Source organism: Phyllobates terribilis, unplaced genomic scaffold, assembly GCF_046119375.1.
Source record: "Phyllobates terribilis strain yellow unplaced genomic scaffold, ASM4611937v1 Scaffold_416__1_contigs__length_1633014, whole genome shotgun sequence".
In the NCBI taxonomy this organism is placed as follows: Eukaryota; Metazoa; Chordata; class Amphibia; order Anura; family Dendrobatidae; genus Phyllobates; species Phyllobates terribilis.
The window spans coordinates 515518-531567 of record NW_027363176.1 but is presented as its reverse complement, the minus strand read 5'-3'; the positions used below and the strand labels follow the sequence as shown (position 1 = coordinate 531567).

General features: G+C 45.4%; 9 non-coding genes and 1 pseudogene across 9 annotated transcripts; all 10 read left to right on the top strand.

The window, feature by feature from the left end:
• The first annotated feature begins 686 nt into the window (after nucleotides 1–686).
• On the top strand, nucleotides 687–877 carry LOC141227476 (U2 spliceosomal RNA). Its single transcript, XR_012294469.1, has one exon. It is a non-coding gene; the product is annotated as a U2 spliceosomal RNA (small nuclear RNA).
• Nucleotides 878–1992: 1115 nt separating this feature from the next.
• On the top strand, nucleotides 1993–2108 carry LOC141227307 (U2 spliceosomal RNA; annotated as a pseudogene).
• A 524-nt stretch (nucleotides 2109–2632) lies between these two features.
• On the top strand, nucleotides 2633–2815 carry LOC141227122 (U2 spliceosomal RNA). The gene has a single exon (XR_012294229.1). It is a non-coding gene; the product is annotated as a U2 spliceosomal RNA (small nuclear RNA).
• A 1115-nt stretch (nucleotides 2816–3930) lies between these two features.
• LOC141227475 (U2 spliceosomal RNA) lies at nucleotides 3931–4121 on the top strand. The gene has a single exon (XR_012294468.1). It is a non-coding gene; the product is annotated as a U2 spliceosomal RNA (small nuclear RNA).
• Nucleotides 4122–5236: 1115 nt separating this feature from the next.
• Nucleotides 5237–5427, top strand: LOC141227474 (U2 spliceosomal RNA). Its single transcript, XR_012294467.1, has one exon. It is a non-coding gene; the product is annotated as a U2 spliceosomal RNA (small nuclear RNA).
• A 1112-nt stretch (nucleotides 5428–6539) lies between these two features.
• LOC141227473 (U2 spliceosomal RNA) lies at nucleotides 6540–6730 on the top strand. Its single transcript, XR_012294466.1, has one exon. It is a non-coding gene; the product is annotated as a U2 spliceosomal RNA (small nuclear RNA).
• A 1115-nt stretch (nucleotides 6731–7845) lies between these two features.
• Nucleotides 7846–8036, top strand: LOC141227472 (U2 spliceosomal RNA). The gene has a single exon (XR_012294465.1). It is a non-coding gene; the product is annotated as a U2 spliceosomal RNA (small nuclear RNA).
• A 1115-nt stretch (nucleotides 8037–9151) lies between these two features.
• On the top strand, nucleotides 9152–9342 carry LOC141227471 (U2 spliceosomal RNA). Its single transcript, XR_012294464.1, has one exon. It is a non-coding gene; the product is annotated as a U2 spliceosomal RNA (small nuclear RNA).
• A 1115-nt stretch (nucleotides 9343–10457) lies between these two features.
• Nucleotides 10458–10648, top strand: LOC141227469 (U2 spliceosomal RNA). Its single transcript, XR_012294463.1, has one exon. It is a non-coding gene; the product is annotated as a U2 spliceosomal RNA (small nuclear RNA).
• A 1115-nt stretch (nucleotides 10649–11763) lies between these two features.
• LOC141226972 (U2 spliceosomal RNA) lies at nucleotides 11764–11954 on the top strand. The gene has a single exon (XR_012294085.1). It is a non-coding gene; the product is annotated as a U2 spliceosomal RNA (small nuclear RNA).
• The last annotated feature ends 4096 nt before the right edge of the window (nucleotides 11955–16050 follow it).

The window sequence follows — 16050 nt, the reverse complement described above, 5'->3', positions numbered from 1 at the left end:
CTGGTTACTCTGCTGCGCTTAAAATTTCTTTTTTGGTTTGCTACAATGCCTTTTCTGAAACGTTGTCTCCTTCTGCTGGAACACTGACTTCTTTCATTTAATGCCTGCAGACTATAAAAAAGAACCCAACCCAAAAAGTTTGGTTGATTAGTCTGTGGCATTCTGTTAAACTGTTGCTTATGGCGGTCTCTGTGAGCTTCTCAGCGACATTCAGCCAGCCAGGTATCCTGCCTGCAGTAGATGGAATGTGGCAATGGAACGCTGGCTGCGCGTGTCATAATAGGCTCTGAGCCTTTATATACCTGTGCACAGCAGCAGCCACCTTCAGTCTGCTGCTGGACAGCCAGCAGCAGCAGCAGCAGGAGAGGTATGTAATCAGGAGCCCTCCTGCTAAGGGTAGACAGCTGCTCGTTCCACCCCACCCCCCGCCTTAATTGGTTCTCCTCCCTTCCAACGGTGTTGAGGCGGGTGGGAACAGCAGGGGGTGAAGGTGCTGTGTTTAAAGAGGTGGAGTTATGCAGATCTAAAACGCGTGGATTGCAGCAGCAGCAAGCCGAAAAGTGCAGGCATGTAAGGGATCTAGAGGTTGACAACATGTCTTCTTAACGGGAGTCCAGGAGCTCATCTCCACAAATGGACTTTTCAGGATCCTTGGGTGGCTCCGTAGTTTGAAACCAATTCTGGTTATCGCTTCTCGGCCTTTTGGCTAAGATCAAGTGTAGTATCTGTTCTTATCAGTTTAATATCTGATACGTCCCCTATCTGGGGACCATATATTAAATGGATTTTTAGAACAGGGAGATGGAAAAAGAGCTTGCTCTGTCCACTCCACGCATTGACCTGGTATTGCAGTATCTCCAGGACCGGTGCACCCCTTCTTTAATGCAGTTTCTAAAATCAGAAAGAATTGAATTCAATGTTTTTTGTTCATTTTGCTTGTTTGTCGGATTTTGGGATGGACTCTTTGGCTTTGCTTTTCTTCTCCTCATTGGATTTTTCATGTTCAAAGTTGCAGAAGCCAGATTACAAGCTCATTTTGGTTCAACTTCAGCAACTGTGCATTGCATTGCCATGTAATGTGATGCAATGCTATCTTTCTAGCTCTCCCTTTTTACTTCCTTTTGGATAAACAGACATATTAGGCAAGCATTTTGGAGCTTTCACCTAAATAACTACAGGTGGTGAGATAAGCTGCACAATATAATTGACCTTTCAGTATATTGTTGCACACACACCATCTATTTAGCAAATGCCCTTGTTATCAACAGCAGCCTTTTAAACTCACCTGAGCTAACAGGTATGTGCGCTGGTTACTCTGCTGCGCTTAAAATTTCTTTTTTGGTTTGCTACAATGCCTTTTCTGAAACGTTGTCTCCTTCTGCTGGAACACTGACTTCTTTCATTTAATGCCTGCAGACTATAAAAGAGAACCCAACCCAAAAAGTTTGGTTGATTAGTCTGTGGCATTCTGTTAAACTGTTGCTTATGGCGGTCTCTGTGAGCTTCTCAGCGACATTCAGCCAGCCAGGTATCCTGCCTGCAGTAGATGGAATGTGGCAATGGAACGCTGGCTGCGCGTGTCATAATAGGCTCTGAGCCTTTATATACCTGTGCACAGCAGCAGCCACCTTCAGTCTGCTGCTGGACAGCCAGCAGCAGCAGCAGCAGGAGAGGTATGTAATCAGGAGCCCTCCTGCTAAGGGTAGACAGCTGCTCGTTCCACCCCACCCCCCGCCTTAATTGGTTCTCCTCCCTTCCAACGGTGTTGAGGCGGGTGGGAACAGCAGGGGGTGAAGGTGCTGTGTTTAAAGAGGTGGAGTTATGCAGATCTAAAACGCGTGGATTGCAGCAGCAGCAAGCCGAAAAGTGCAGGCATGTAAGGGATCTAGAGGTTGACAACATGTCTTCTTAACGGGAGTCCAGGAGCTCATCTCCACAAATGGACTTTTCAGGATCCTTGGGTGGCTCCGTAGTTTGAAACCAATTCTGGTTATCGCTTCTCGGCCTTTTGGCTAAGATCAAGTGTAGTATCTTTTGAAAAGGCAGTTTTGTCCTTGGGCTGCCCTAGTAAATTGATGCATATTACACACTGGTTTGGTGCACTTGTTAGTACGCCAGGTGGCTCATAGAGTTATCTGATGGAAAACATGGCCCTCCAGGATCGAAGTCACTTGGCTGGGTAAGTGTGAGGGCTTTGGAGCAATGTGCCCCAGGAGTAGGCGCCCTGGTGGGAGTCCAAGCTTACTGGGACTGGGAACCCCAGAAAGACTTGGCTTTGTAGCACGCCGCACCTTTGCCAATCATACTTTCTGAGCAACCCCCCCTATTCCTGGCCTCCGGGCTAGGAAGGGGAATTTTTATAAACCCGGTCGGAGGTCCGGTCAGCTTTGGGCTGAGAAACCAACACAGGCTCCAGCTCCACTAGGGTGGCAGCCTAGATGGAAGCTGGGAGCACGAAAACGGCTCTTCTCCGGCTTCGGCTAGGGAGAGCATCGGAGATCCCTGACCCTCGCTGTGGCCTTCTGGCTCAGAGGGATGGGGATGGTTTATTGGGGACCCTCTCCTCCGGGAAGGGTCCACATGAATCCTCGCCTCGTGCGCTGTTTTGGTGTGACTTCGGTCACATTTTTCAGTGCCTTGGATGCAGCTTCAATCAAAAAAATCTGTTCTTATCAGTTTAATATCTGATACGTCCCCTATCTGGGGACCATATATTAAATGGATTTTTAGAACAGGGAGATGGAAAAAGAGCTTGCTCTGTCCACTCCACGCATTGACCTGGTATTGCAGTATCTCCAGGACCGGTGCACCCCTTCTTTAATGCAGTTTCTAAAATCAGAAAGAATTGAATTCAATGTTTTTTGTTCATTTTGCTTGTTTGTCGGATTTTGGGATGGACTCTTTGGCTTTGCTTTTCTTCTCCTCATTGGATTTTTCATGTTCAAAGTTGCAGAAGCCAGATTACAAGCTCATTTTGGTTCAACTTCAGCAACTGTGCATTGCATTGCCATGTAATGTGATGCAATGCTATCTTTCTAGCTCTCCCTTTTTACTTCCTTTTGGATAAACAGACATATTAGGCAAGCATTTTGGAGCTTTCACCTAAATAACTACAGGTGGTGAGATAAGCTGCACAATATAATTGACCTTTCAGTATATTGTTGCACACACACCATCTATTTAGCAAATGCCCTTGTTATCAACAGCAGCCTTTTAAACTCACCTGAGCTAACAGGTATGTGCGCTGGTTACTCTGCTGCGCTTAAAATTTCTTTTTTGGTTTGCTACAATGCCTTTTCTGAAACGTTGTCTCCTTCTGCTGGAACACTGACTTCTTTCATTTAATGCCTGCAGACTATAAAAGAGAACCCAACCCAAAAAGTTTGGTTGATTAGTCTGTGGCATTCTGTTAAACTGTTGCTTATGGCGGTCTCTGTGAGCTTCTCAGCGACATTCAGCCAGCCAGGTATCCTGCCTGCAGTAGATGGAATGTGGCAATGGAACGCTGGCTGCGCGTGTCATAATAGGCTCTGAGCCTTTATATACCTGTGCACAGCAGCAGCCACCTTCAGTCTGCTGCTGGACAGCCAGCAGCAGCAGCAGCAGGAGAGGTATGTAATCAGGAGCCCTCCTGCTAAGGGTAGACAGCTGCTCGTTCCACCCCACCCCCCGCCTTAATTGGTTCTCCTCCCTTCCAACGGTGTTGAGGCGGGTGGGAACAGCAGGGGGTGAAGGTGCTGTGTTTAAAGAGGTGGAGTTATGCAGATCTAAAACGCGTGGATTGCAGCAGCAGCAAGCCGAAAAGTGCAGGCATGTAAGGGATCTAGAGGTTGACAACATGTCTTCTTAACGGGAGTCCAGGAGCTCATCTCCACAAATGGACTTTTCAGGATCCTTGGGTGGCTCCGTAGTTTGAAACCAATTCTGGTTATCGCTTCTCGGCCTTTTGGCTAAGATCAAGTGTAGTATCTGTTCTTATCAGTTTAATATCTGATACGTCCCCTATCTGGGGACCATATATTAAATGGATTTTTAGAACAGGGAGATGGAAAAAGAGCTTGCTCTGTCCACTCCACGCATTGACCTGGTATTGCAGTATCTCCAGGACCGGTGCACCCCTTCTTTAATGCAGTTTCTAAAATCAGAAAGAATTGAATTCAATGTTTTTTGTTCATTTTGCTTGTTTGTCGGATTTTGGGATGGACTCTTTGGCTTTGCTTTTCTTCTCCTCATTGGATTTTTCATGTTCAAAGTTGCAGAAGCCAGATTACAAGCTCATTTTGGTTCAACTTCAGCAACTGTGCATTGCATTGCCATGTAATGTGATGCAATGCTATCTTTCTAGCTCTCCCTTTTTACTTCCTTTTGGATAAACAGACATATTAGGCAAGCATTTTGGAGCTTTCACCTAAATAACTACAGGTGGTGAGATAAGCTGCACAATATAATTGACCTTTCAGTATATTGTTGCACACACACCATCTATTTAGCAAATGCCCTTGTTATCAACAGCAGCCTTTTAAACTCACCTGAGCTAACAGGTATGTGCGCTGGTTACTCTGCTGCGCTTAAAATTTCTTTTTTGGTTTGCTACAATGCCTTTTCTGAAACGTTGTCTCCTTCTGCTGGAACACTGACTTCTTTCATTTAATGCCTGCAGACTATAAAAGAGAACCCAACCCAAAAAGTTTGGTTGATTAGTCTGTGGCATTCTGTTAAACTGTTGCTTATGGCGGTCTCTGTGAGCTTCTCAGCGACATTCAGCCAGCCAGGTATCCTGCCTGCAGTAGATGGAATGTGGCAATGGAACGCTGGCTGCGCGTGTCATAATAGGCTCTGAGCCTTTATATACCTGTGCACAGCAGCAGCCACCTTCAGTCTGCTGCTGGACAGCCAGCAGCAGCAGCAGCAGGAGAGGTATGTAATCAGGAGCCCTCCTGCTAAGGGTAGACAGCTGCTCGTTCCACCCCACCCCCCGCCTTAATTGGTTCTCCTCCCTTCCAACGGTGTTGAGGCGGGTGGGAACAGCAGGGGGTGAAGGTGCTGTGTTTAAAGAGGTGGAGTTATGCAGATCTAAAACGCGTGGATTGCAGCAGCAGCAAGCCGAAAAGTGCAGGCATGTAAGGGATCTAGAGGTTGACAACATGTCTTCTTAACGGGAGTCCAGGAGCTCATCTCCACAAATGGACTTTTCAGGATCCTTGGGTGGCTCCGTAGTTTGAAACCAATTCTGGTTATCGCTTCTCGGCCTTTTGGCTAAGATCAAGTGTAGTATCTGTTCTTATCAGTTTAATATCTGATACGTCCCCTATCTGGGGACCATATATTAAATGGATTTTTAGAACAGGGAGATGGAAAAAGAGCTTGCTCTGTCCACTCCACGCATTGACCTGGTATTGCAGTATCTCCAGGACCGGTGCACCCCTTCTTTAATGCAGTTTCTAAAATCAGAAAGAATTGAATTCAATGTTTTTTGTTCATTTTGCTTGTTTGTCGGATTTTGGGATGGACTCTTTGGCTTTGCTTTTCTTCTCCTCATTGGATTTTTCATGTTCAAAGTTGCAGAAGCCAGATTACAAGCTCATTTTGGTTCAACTTCAGCAACTGTGCATTGCATTGCCATGTAATGTGATGCAATGCTATCTTTCTAGCTCTCCCTTTTTACTTCCTTTTGGATAAACAGACATATTAGGCAAGCATTTTGGAGCTTTCACCTAAATAACTACAGGTGGTGAGATAAGCTGCACAATATAATTGACCTTTCAGTATATTGTTGCACACACACCATCTATTTAGCAAATGCCCTTGTTATCAACAGCAGCCTTTTAAACTCACCTGAGCTAACAGGTATGTGCGCTGGTTACTCTGCTGCGCTTAAAATTTCTTTTTTGGTTTGCTACAATGCCTTTTCTGAAACGTTGTCTCCTTCTGCTGGAACACTGACTTCTTTCATTTAATGCCTGCAGACTATAAAAGAGAACCCAACCCAAAAAGTTTGGTTGATTAGTCTGTGGCATTCTGTTAAACTGTTGCTTATGGCGGTCTCTGTGAGCTTCTCAGCGACATTCAGCCAGCCAGGTATCCTGCCTGCAGTAGATGGAATGTGGCAATGGAACGCTGGCTGCGCGTGTCATAATAGGCTCTGAGCCTTTATATACCTGTGCACAGCAGCAGCCACCTTCAGTCTGCTGCTGGACAGCCAGCAGCAGCAGCAGGAGAGGTATGTAATCAGGAGCCCTCCTGCTAAGGGTAGACAGCTGCTCGTTCCACCCCACCCCCCGCCTTAATTGGTTCTCCTCCCTTCCAACGGTGTTGAGGCGGGTGGGAACAGCAGGGGGTGAAGGTGCTGTGTTTAAAGAGGTGGAGTTATGCAGATCTAAAACGCGTGGATTGCAGCAGCAGCAAGCCGAAAAGTGCAGGCATGTAAGGGATCTAGAGGTTGACAACATGTCTTCTTAACGGGAGTCCAGGAGCTCATCTCCACAAATGGACTTTTCAGGATCCTTGGGTGGCTCCGTAGTTTGAAACCAATTCTGGTTATCGCTTCTCGGCCTTTTGGCTAAGATCAAGTGTAGTATCTGTTCTTATCAGTTTAATATCTGATACGTCCCCTATCTGGGGACCATATATTAAATGGATTTTTAGAACAGGGAGATGGAAAAAGAGCTTGCTCTGTCCACTCCACGCATTGACCTGGTATTGCAGTATCTCCAGGACCGGTGCACCCCTTCTTTAATGCAGTTTCTAAAATCAGAAAGAATTGAATTCAATGTTTTTTGTTCATTTTGCTTGTTTGTCGGATTTTGGGATGGACTCTTTGGCTTTGCTTTTCTTCTCCTCATTGGATTTTTCATGTTCAAAGTTGCAGAAGCCAGATTACAAGCTCATTTTGGTTCAACTTCAGCAACTGTGCATTGCATTGCCATGTAATGTGATGCAATGCTATCTTTCTAGCTCTCCCTTTTTACTTCCTTTTGGATAAACAGACATATTAGGCAAGCATTTTGGAGCTTTCACCTAAATAACTACAGGTGGTGAGATAAGCTGCACAATATAATTGACCTTTCAGTATATTGTTGCACACACACCATCTATTTAGCAAATGCCCTTGTTATCAACAGCAGCCTTTTAAACTCACCTGAGCTAACAGGTATGTGCGCTGGTTACTCTGCTGCGCTTAAAATTTCTTTTTTGGTTTGCTACAATGCCTTTTCTGAAACGTTGTCTCCTTCTGCTGGAACACTGACTTCTTTCATTTAATGCCTGCAGACTATAAAAGAGAACCCAACCCAAAAAGTTTGGTTGATTAGTCTGTGGCATTCTGTTAAACTGTTGCTTATGGCGGTCTCTGTGAGCTTCTCAGCGACATTCAGCCAGCCAGGTATCCTGCCTGCAGTAGATGGAATGTGGCAATGGAACGCTGGCTGCGCGTGTCATAATAGGCTCTGAGCCTTTATATACCTGTGCACAGCAGCAGCCACCTTCAGTCTGCTGCTGGACAGCCAGCAGCAGCAGCAGCAGGAGAGGTATGTAATCAGGAGCCCTCCTGCTAAGGGTAGACAGCTGCTCGTTCCACCCCACCCCCCGCCTTAATTGGTTCTCCTCCCTTCCAACGGTGTTGAGGCGGGTGGGAACAGCAGGGGGTGAAGGTGCTGTGTTTAAAGAGGTGGAGTTATGCAGATCTAAAACGCGTGGATTGCAGCAGCAGCAAGCCGAAAAGTGCAGGCATGTAAGGGATCTAGAGGTTGACAACATGTCTTCTTAACGGGAGTCCAGGAGCTCATCTCCACAAATGGACTTTTCAGGATCCTTGGGTGGCTCCGTAGTTTGAAACCAATTCTGGTTATCGCTTCTCGGCCTTTTGGCTAAGATCAAGTGTAGTATCTGTTCTTATCAGTTTAATATCTGATACGTCCCCTATCTGGGGACCATATATTAAATGGATTTTTAGAACAGGGAGATGGAAAAAGAGCTTGCTCTGTCCACTCCACGCATTGACCTGGTATTGCAGTATCTCCAGGACCGGTGCACCCCTTCTTTAATGCAGTTTCTAAAATCAGAAAGAATTGAATTCAATGTTTTTTGTTCATTTTGCTTGTTTGTCGGATTTTGGGATGGACTCTTTGGCTTTGCTTTTCTTCTCCTCATTGGATTTTTCATGTTCAAAGTTGCAGAAGCCAGATTACAAGCTCATTTTGGTTCAACTTCAGCAACTGTGCATTGCATTGCCATGTAATGTGATGCAATGCTATCTTTCTAGCTCTCCCTTTTTACTTCCTTTTGGATAAACAGACATATTAGGCAAGCATTTTGGAGCTTTCACCTAAATAACTACAGGTGGTGAGATAAGCTGCACAATATAATTGACCTTTCAGTATATTGTTGCACACACACCATCTATTTAGCAAATGCCCTTGTTATCAACAGCAGCCTTTTAAACTCACCTGAGCTAACAGGTATGTGCGCTGGTTACTCTGCTGCGCTTAAAATTTCTTTTTTGGTTTGCTACAATGCCTTTTCTGAAACGTTGTCTCCTTCTGCTGGAACACTGACTTCTTTCATTTAATGCCTGCAGACTATAAAAGAGAACCCAACCCAAAAAGTTTGGTTGATTAGTCTGTGGCATTCTGTTAAACTGTTGCTTATGGCGGTCTCTGTGAGCTTCTCAGCGACATTCAGCCAGCCAGGTATCCTGCCTGCAGTAGATGGAATGTGGCAATGGAACGCTGGCTGCGCGTGTCATAATAGGCTCTGAGCCTTTATATACCTGTGCACAGCAGCAGCCACCTTCAGTCTGCTGCTGGACAGCCAGCAGCAGCAGCAGCAGGAGAGGTATGTAATCAGGAGCCCTCCTGCTAAGGGTAGACAGCTGCTCGTTCCACCCCACCCCCCGCCTTAATTGGTTCTCCTCCCTTCCAACGGTGTTGAGGCGGGTGGGAACAGCAGGGGGTGAAGGTGCTGTGTTTAAAGAGGTGGAGTTATGCAGATCTAAAACGCGTGGATTGCAGCAGCAGCAAGCCGAAAAGTGCAGGCATGTAAGGGATCTAGAGGTTGACAACATGTCTTCTTAAAGGGAGTCCAGGAGCTCATCTCCACAAATGGACTTTTCAGAATCCTTGGGTGGCTCCGTAGTTTGAAACCAATTCTGGTTATCGCTTCTCGGCCTTTTGGCTAAGATCAAGTGTAGTATCTGTTCTTATCAGTTTAATATCTGATACGTCCCCTATCTGGGGACCATATATTAAATGGATTTTTAGAACAGGGAGATGGAAAAAGAGCTTGCTCTGTCCACTCCACGCATTGACCTGGTATTGCAGTATCTCCAGGACCGGTGCACCCCTTCTTTAATGCAGTTTCTAAAATCAGAAAGAATTGAATTCAATGTTTTTTGTTCATTTTGCTTGTTTGTCGGATTTTGGGATGGACTCTTTGGCTTTGCTTTTCTTCTCCTCATTGGATTTTTCATGTTCAAAGTTGCAGAAGCCAGATTACAAGCTCATTTTGGTTCAACTTCAGCAACTGTGCATTGCATTGCCATGTAATGTGATGCAATGCTATCTTTCTAGCTCTCCCTTTTTACTTCCTTTTGGATAAACAGACATATTAGGCAAGCATTTTGGAGCTTTCACCTAAATAACTACAGGTGGTGAGATAAGCTGCACAATATAATTGACCTTTCAGTATATTGTTGCACACACACCATCTATTTAGCAAATGCCCTTGTTATCAACAGCAGCCTTTTAAACTCACCTGAGCTAACAGGTATGTGCGCTGGTTACTCTGCTGCGCTTAAAATTTCTTTTTTGGTTTGCTACAATGCCTTTTCTGAAACGTTGTCTCCTTCTGCTGGAACACTGACTTCTTTCATTTAATGCCTGCAGACTATAAAAGAGAACCCAACCCAAAAAGTTTGGTTGATTAGTCTGTGGCATTCTGTTAAACTGTTGCTTATGGCGGTCTCTGTGAGCTTCTCAGCGACATTCAGCCAGCCAGGTATCCTGCCTGCAGTAGATGGAATGTGGCAATGGAACGCTGGCTGCGCGTGTCATAATAGGCTCTGAGCCTTTATATACCTGTGCACAGCAGCAGCCACCTTCAGTCTGCTGCTGGACAGCCAGCAGCAGCAGCAGCAGGAGAGGTATGTAATCAGGAGCCCTCCTGCTAAGGGTAGACAGCTGCTCGTTCCACCCCACCCCCCGCCTTAATTGGTTCTCCTCCCTTCCAACGGTGTTGAGGCGGGTGGGAACAGCAGGGGGTGAAGGTGCTGTGTTTAAAGAGGTGGAGTTATGCAGATCTAAAACGCGTGGATTGCAGCAGCAGCAAGCCGAAAAGTGCAGGCATGTAAGGGATCTAGAGGTTGACAACATGTCTTCTTAACGGGAGTCCAGGAGCTCATCTCCACAAATGGACTTTTCAGGATCCTTGGGTGGCTCCGTAGTTTGAAACCAATTCTGGTTATCGCTTCTCGGCCTTTTGGCTAAGATCAAGTGTAGTATCTGTTCTTATCAGTTTAATATCTGATACGTCCCCTATCTGGGGACCATATATTAAATGGATTTTTAGAACAGGGAGATGGAAAAAGAGCTTGCTCTGTCCACTCCACGCATTGACCTGGTATTGCAGTATCTCCAGGACCGGTGCACCCCTTCTTTAATGCAGTTTCTAAAATCAGAAAGAATTGAATTCAATGTTTTTTGTTCATTTTGCTTGTTTGTCGGATTTTGGGATGGACTCTTTGGCTTTGCTTTTCTTCTCCTCATTGGATTTTTCATGTTCAAAGTTGCAGAAGCCAGATTACAAGCTCATTTTGGTTCAACTTCAGCAACTGTGCATTGCATTGCCATGTAATGTGATGCAATGCTATCTTTCTAGCTCTCCCTTTTTACTTCCTTTTGGATAAACAGACATATTAGGCAAGCATTTTGGAGCTTTCACCTAAATAACTACAGGTGGTGAGATAAGCTGCACAATATAATTGACCTTTCAGTATATTGTTGCACACACACCATCTATTTAGCAAATGCCCTTGTTATCAACAGCAGCCTTTTAAACTCACCTGAGCTAACAGGTATGTGCGCTGGTTACTCTGCTGCGCTTAAAATTTCTTTTTTGGTTTGCTACAATGCCTTTTCTGAAACGTTGTCTCCTTCTGCTGGAACACTGACTTCTTTCATTTAATGCCTGCAGACTATAAAAGAGAACCCAACCCAAAAAGTTTGGTTGATTAGTCTGTGGCATTCTGTTAAACTGTTGCTTATGGCGGTCTCTGTGAGCTTCTCAGCGACATTCAGCCAGCCAGGTATCCTGCCTGCAGTAGATGGAATGTCGCAATGGAACGCTGGCTGCGCGTGTCATAATAGGCTCTGAGCCTTTATATACCTGTGCACAGCAGCAGCCACCTTCAGTCTGCTGCTGGACAGCCAGCAGCAGCAGCAGCAGGAGAGGTATGTAATCAGGAGCCCTCCTGCTAAGGGTAGACAGCTGCTCGTTCCACCCCACCCCCCGCCTTAATTGGTTCTCCTCCCTTCCAACGGTGTTGAGGCGGGTGGGAACAGCAGGGGGTGAAGGTGCTGTGTTTAAAGAGGTGGAGTTATGCAGATCTAAAACGCGTGGATTGCAGCAGCAGCAAGCCGAAAAGTGCAGGCATGTAAGGGATCTAGAGGTTGACAACATGTCTTCTTAACGGGAGTCCAGGAGCTCATCTCCACAAATGGACTTTTCAGGATCCTTGGGTGGCTCCGTAGTTTGAAACCAATTCTGGTTATCGCTTCTCGGCCTTTTGGCTAAGATCAAGTGTAGTATCTGTTCTTATCAGTTTAATATCTGATACGTCCCCTATCTGGGGACCATACATTAAATGGATTTTTAGAACAGGGAGATGGAAAAAGAGCTTGCTCTGTCCACTCCACGCATTGACCTGGTATTGCAGTATCTCCAGGACCGGTGCACCCCTTCTTTAATGCAGTTTCTAAAATCAGAAAGAATTGAATTCAATGTTTTTTGTTCATTTTGCTTGTTTGTCGGATTTTGGGATGGACTCTTTGGCTTTGCTTTTCTTCTCCTCATTGGATTTTTCATGTTCAAAGTTGCAGAAGCCAGATTACAAGCTCATTTTGGTTCAACTTCAGCAACTGTGCATTGCATTGCCATGTAATGTGATGCAATGCTATCTTTCTAGCTCTCCCTTTTTACTTCCTTTTGGATAAACAGACATATTAGGCAAGCATTTTGGAGCTTTCACCTAAATAACTACAGGTGGTGAGATAAGCTGCACAATATAATTGACCTTTCAGTATATTGTTGCACACACACCATCTATTTAGCAAATGCCCTTGTTATCAACAGCAGCCTTTTAAACTCACCTGAGCTAACAGGTATGTGCGCTGGTTACTCTGCTGCGCTTAAAATTTCTTTTTTGGTTTGCTACAATGCCTTTTCTGAAACGTTGTCTCCTTCTGCTGGAACACTGACTTCTTTCATTTAATGCCTGCAGACTATAAAAGAGAACCCAACCCAAAAAGTTTGGTTGATTAGTCTGTGGCATTCTGTTAAACTGTTGCTTATGGCGGTCTCTGTGAGCTTCTCAGCGACATTCAGCCAGCCAGGTATCCTGCCTGCAGTAGATGGAATGTGGCAATGGAACGCTGGCTGCGCGTGTCATAATAGGCTCTGAGCCTTTATATACCTGTGCACAGCAGCAGCCACCTTCAGTCTGCTGCTGGACAGCCAGCAGCAGCAGGAGAGGTATGTAATCAGGAGCCCTCCTGCTAAGGGTAGACAGCTGCTCGTTCCACCCCACCCCCCGCCTTAATTGGTTCTCCTCCCTTCCAACGGTGTTGAGGCGGGTGGGAACAGCAGGGGGTGAAGGTGCTGTGTTTAAAGAGGTGGAGTTATGCAGATCTAAAACGCGTGGATTGCAGCAGCAGCAAGCCGAAAAGTGCAGGCATGTAAGGGATCTAGAGGTTGACAACATGTCTTCTTAACGGGAGTCCAGGAGCTCATCTCCACAAATGGACTTTTCAGGATCCTTGGGTGGCTCCGTAGTTTGAAACCAATTCTGGTTATCGCTTCTCGGCCTTTTGGCTCAGATCAAGTGTCTGGACATCAGGTTCCTTGAGTGCTAGCCCTCGGCCTTCCAGCATCGCCACTCCGGTGGCTTAAGCTGGATGCTGCTATAGGGGGAGAGTGAGGAGGAAACGGGAAGGCGATTTCCGTGGCTGACTATGGGAGTCAAGCTGAAATTTGCTGGGACCGGGGACCCCCGGGTCAAGAATGGATTTCGCATTGAGATTTCCGAGGAGAAGAAGGGACATTTTTCCATGTCCTACCTGGTGAATGCCATCTTCTATGAAGCATTGAAGATTAAGAAGTCGGACATTCTTTGCCTGCAGGAATTTAGAAGTCATGGAAGGTATGTGCTGGTTCTTTCTACTATGGCTGCTTGCCAAAATCTTTATAGAACCTTGAAAGGCCATACTGAGAACTCCCTCCTAGATGGACTCACTTTTACTGTCCTCTATTCAAAGGGGGATGTTCCTGTTGTTGTGTTTATGCACAATCCCTTTATCCCCCAGGAGGACATTACTGTATTCTTGAGGAGGCATTGTACTTATGTGCATTTTTCCCACAAGATCTCGAATGAAGAAGGCTTGTGGACTGGCAAATACAAGTACTTTGTTCGTTTTGCTACAGACCCCGAGGGGCCAGGGGGCATACATTATCCTCCTATGAGTTTCTCTATTGGGAGAGACACTGGTTTCTTGTACTTTCCTGATGCTCCTTTTTTCTGCAGAAGATGTAACAAGTATGGTCATGTCCAGGAGTCCTGCAGGTATCCGCCAACCTGCAGGAGGTGTAACACGTCTGGTCATATGGCGAAAGACTGCAAGAACCAGGTAAAGTGTGATGCTTGTGGTGAGGAGGGGCATGTTCTTAGGCAGTGTCAAGCTGGAACCACTCCTAAGTCTTTTGCTCAAGTGGTCGCGGAGGGGCCTGCTGTTCCTTCGACTTCTACTAGGGTTCCACAAGGTCCCCTTCCGGATGTCGGGGAGGCAACTGCTCCCCAAGAGGAAGAGGATGGCACTCAGATGGACGACATATTTGAAGATGCCCAGCTTCAGCCTCCTGCGTCAGGAGGCTTTGACATGGTGATTCCAGAGGTGATGTCACCTTTCCCTCCCCAGTTTGGTGTCCGTGGTGAGGGGGAAATGGACTTGTCCAATTCTCCTGTCATATCTTGGTGCAATACTGCTTCAGAGGAGATCGGGGGCGGTGGCCAAGGGGACTTGTCTGCTGTCCGTTTCTCTGATGAGGAGGATCCTGATGTGGTCAAGAAGAAGCCAAGGACTGAGTGTTCATCCATTGCTGCCGTGTGTGATAGCCCGGTGGACTCTCGTGCTTACCCGTCAGATGTATTTTCTCCTGACATTGTTACATTTGGCATTCAGCCAGATGGTAATAGCTTTGCTTTGCTTGATGAAGGTTGAGTTGATGTTTTCTTTCTTTTTTTTTCAGGTTATGTGTGATCCCCTTTAGTTATGCCGCATCATTCTGGATGGGACATTGTGTCCCTTAATGTTAGGCAAATTAGATCTGTTACCCGAAGAACAACAGTTCTGGATTATCTAAAGGGTTTGAGTGCAGATGTCTATTGTCTACAAGAGTGTGGGATTACTGAATCTCCAGGAGAAAAGGACTGGCCTTATGGCCAGTATGTTTGGTCGGGGTCCAGCTTTAACAAAAATGATGGTGTGGGGATTTTAGTTGGTAATAAGAATATTACTATTGATAGTTACACGGTTGTGGAGGTGGGTCGCTGCATTATTGTTTTTTTGAGTTATAGGGGGTGGAAGGTTAGAATGATTAATTTATATTGTCCTACTAAAAAAGAGGAGCGGCTTGCTCTTCTTGAGAAATTGAGTTTTTTTCTTCCTGGAAAAATTCCTACAGTTTTTGTTGGTGACTGTAATTGTGTCACAGAAGGTAATGTGGACATTACGGGAAAAAAGTTATCTCAACTTATTTCTGATTTTTCTTTCTTAGACGCTGCAATACTTGAGTATGGCATTCCACCACCACCTACATATTATGCTGACCGTGGTAATATTTCATCGAGGATAGATAGGATGTTATTTTCCAAAAATATGGTTTGTTCAAGTTATGTTCAACATAAGGTACCTTTTTCTGATCATGAGTGTTTGCGTGGAGTTTTTAGTGCGAATGGGGACATGGTGTTTGGGGGTGGGGTTTGGAAATTGAATACGAGGTTGTTGGAGGATGAGGAGGTGATGAGTGAGTTGGAGAAAAGGTATGCAAGTTGGAGGTGGCGTAAGCGTGATTTTGGTAGTGTGCTTGAATGGTGGGATTGGGTGAAATTACAGTTAAAAACTTTCTTTAAAAAATGGGGCTACAAAAAAGCTGCCAGATATCGTAATAGATTTAATGACTTAAGTAGACGGATTGATTGGTTGCGTGGGTGTGTTAGGAAAGGAATGGATATGTCTGATCAGCTTGAGGTTGCTAAGAATGAGTTAAAATGTCTTCTGGATGAAAAAGGTAAAGAGATTATTTACCGTACCCAGTTAGAGCATTTGGAAAAGAATGAAAAGTGCACCAGGTACTTTTTTAAAAAAATGAATGGAAGGAAGTTGGATTTGAGTGAAGTGGTAGGTGAAGATGGATCTAGTGTGGTTGGGAAGAATGTGTTGAATGAGGTGAATGGCTTCTATAGTAAGTTGTACGATGAGAAATGGATTGATCCTGGACTTGTGTCGCATGTATTGAGTGGTATGGAGAAGAGACTTGGTTCGGATGAATGTGATGCTTTGTGTGAGGATGTTATTTTGGATGAGGTGAGGAATGTTGTTATGAGTGCTAAAAAGAATAAGACGCCTGGGAAGGATGGGTTGCCTGTGGAGCTGTATGTGAAAGCTTGGGAGTTTTTGGGTAAGGACTTGACTGAGGTTTGTAGGTATATGTGGATGAATGGTGTTTTGTGTGACAGTATGAAAGAGGGTATAGTGGTTCTTGTGTTTAAGAAGGGTGAGAAAA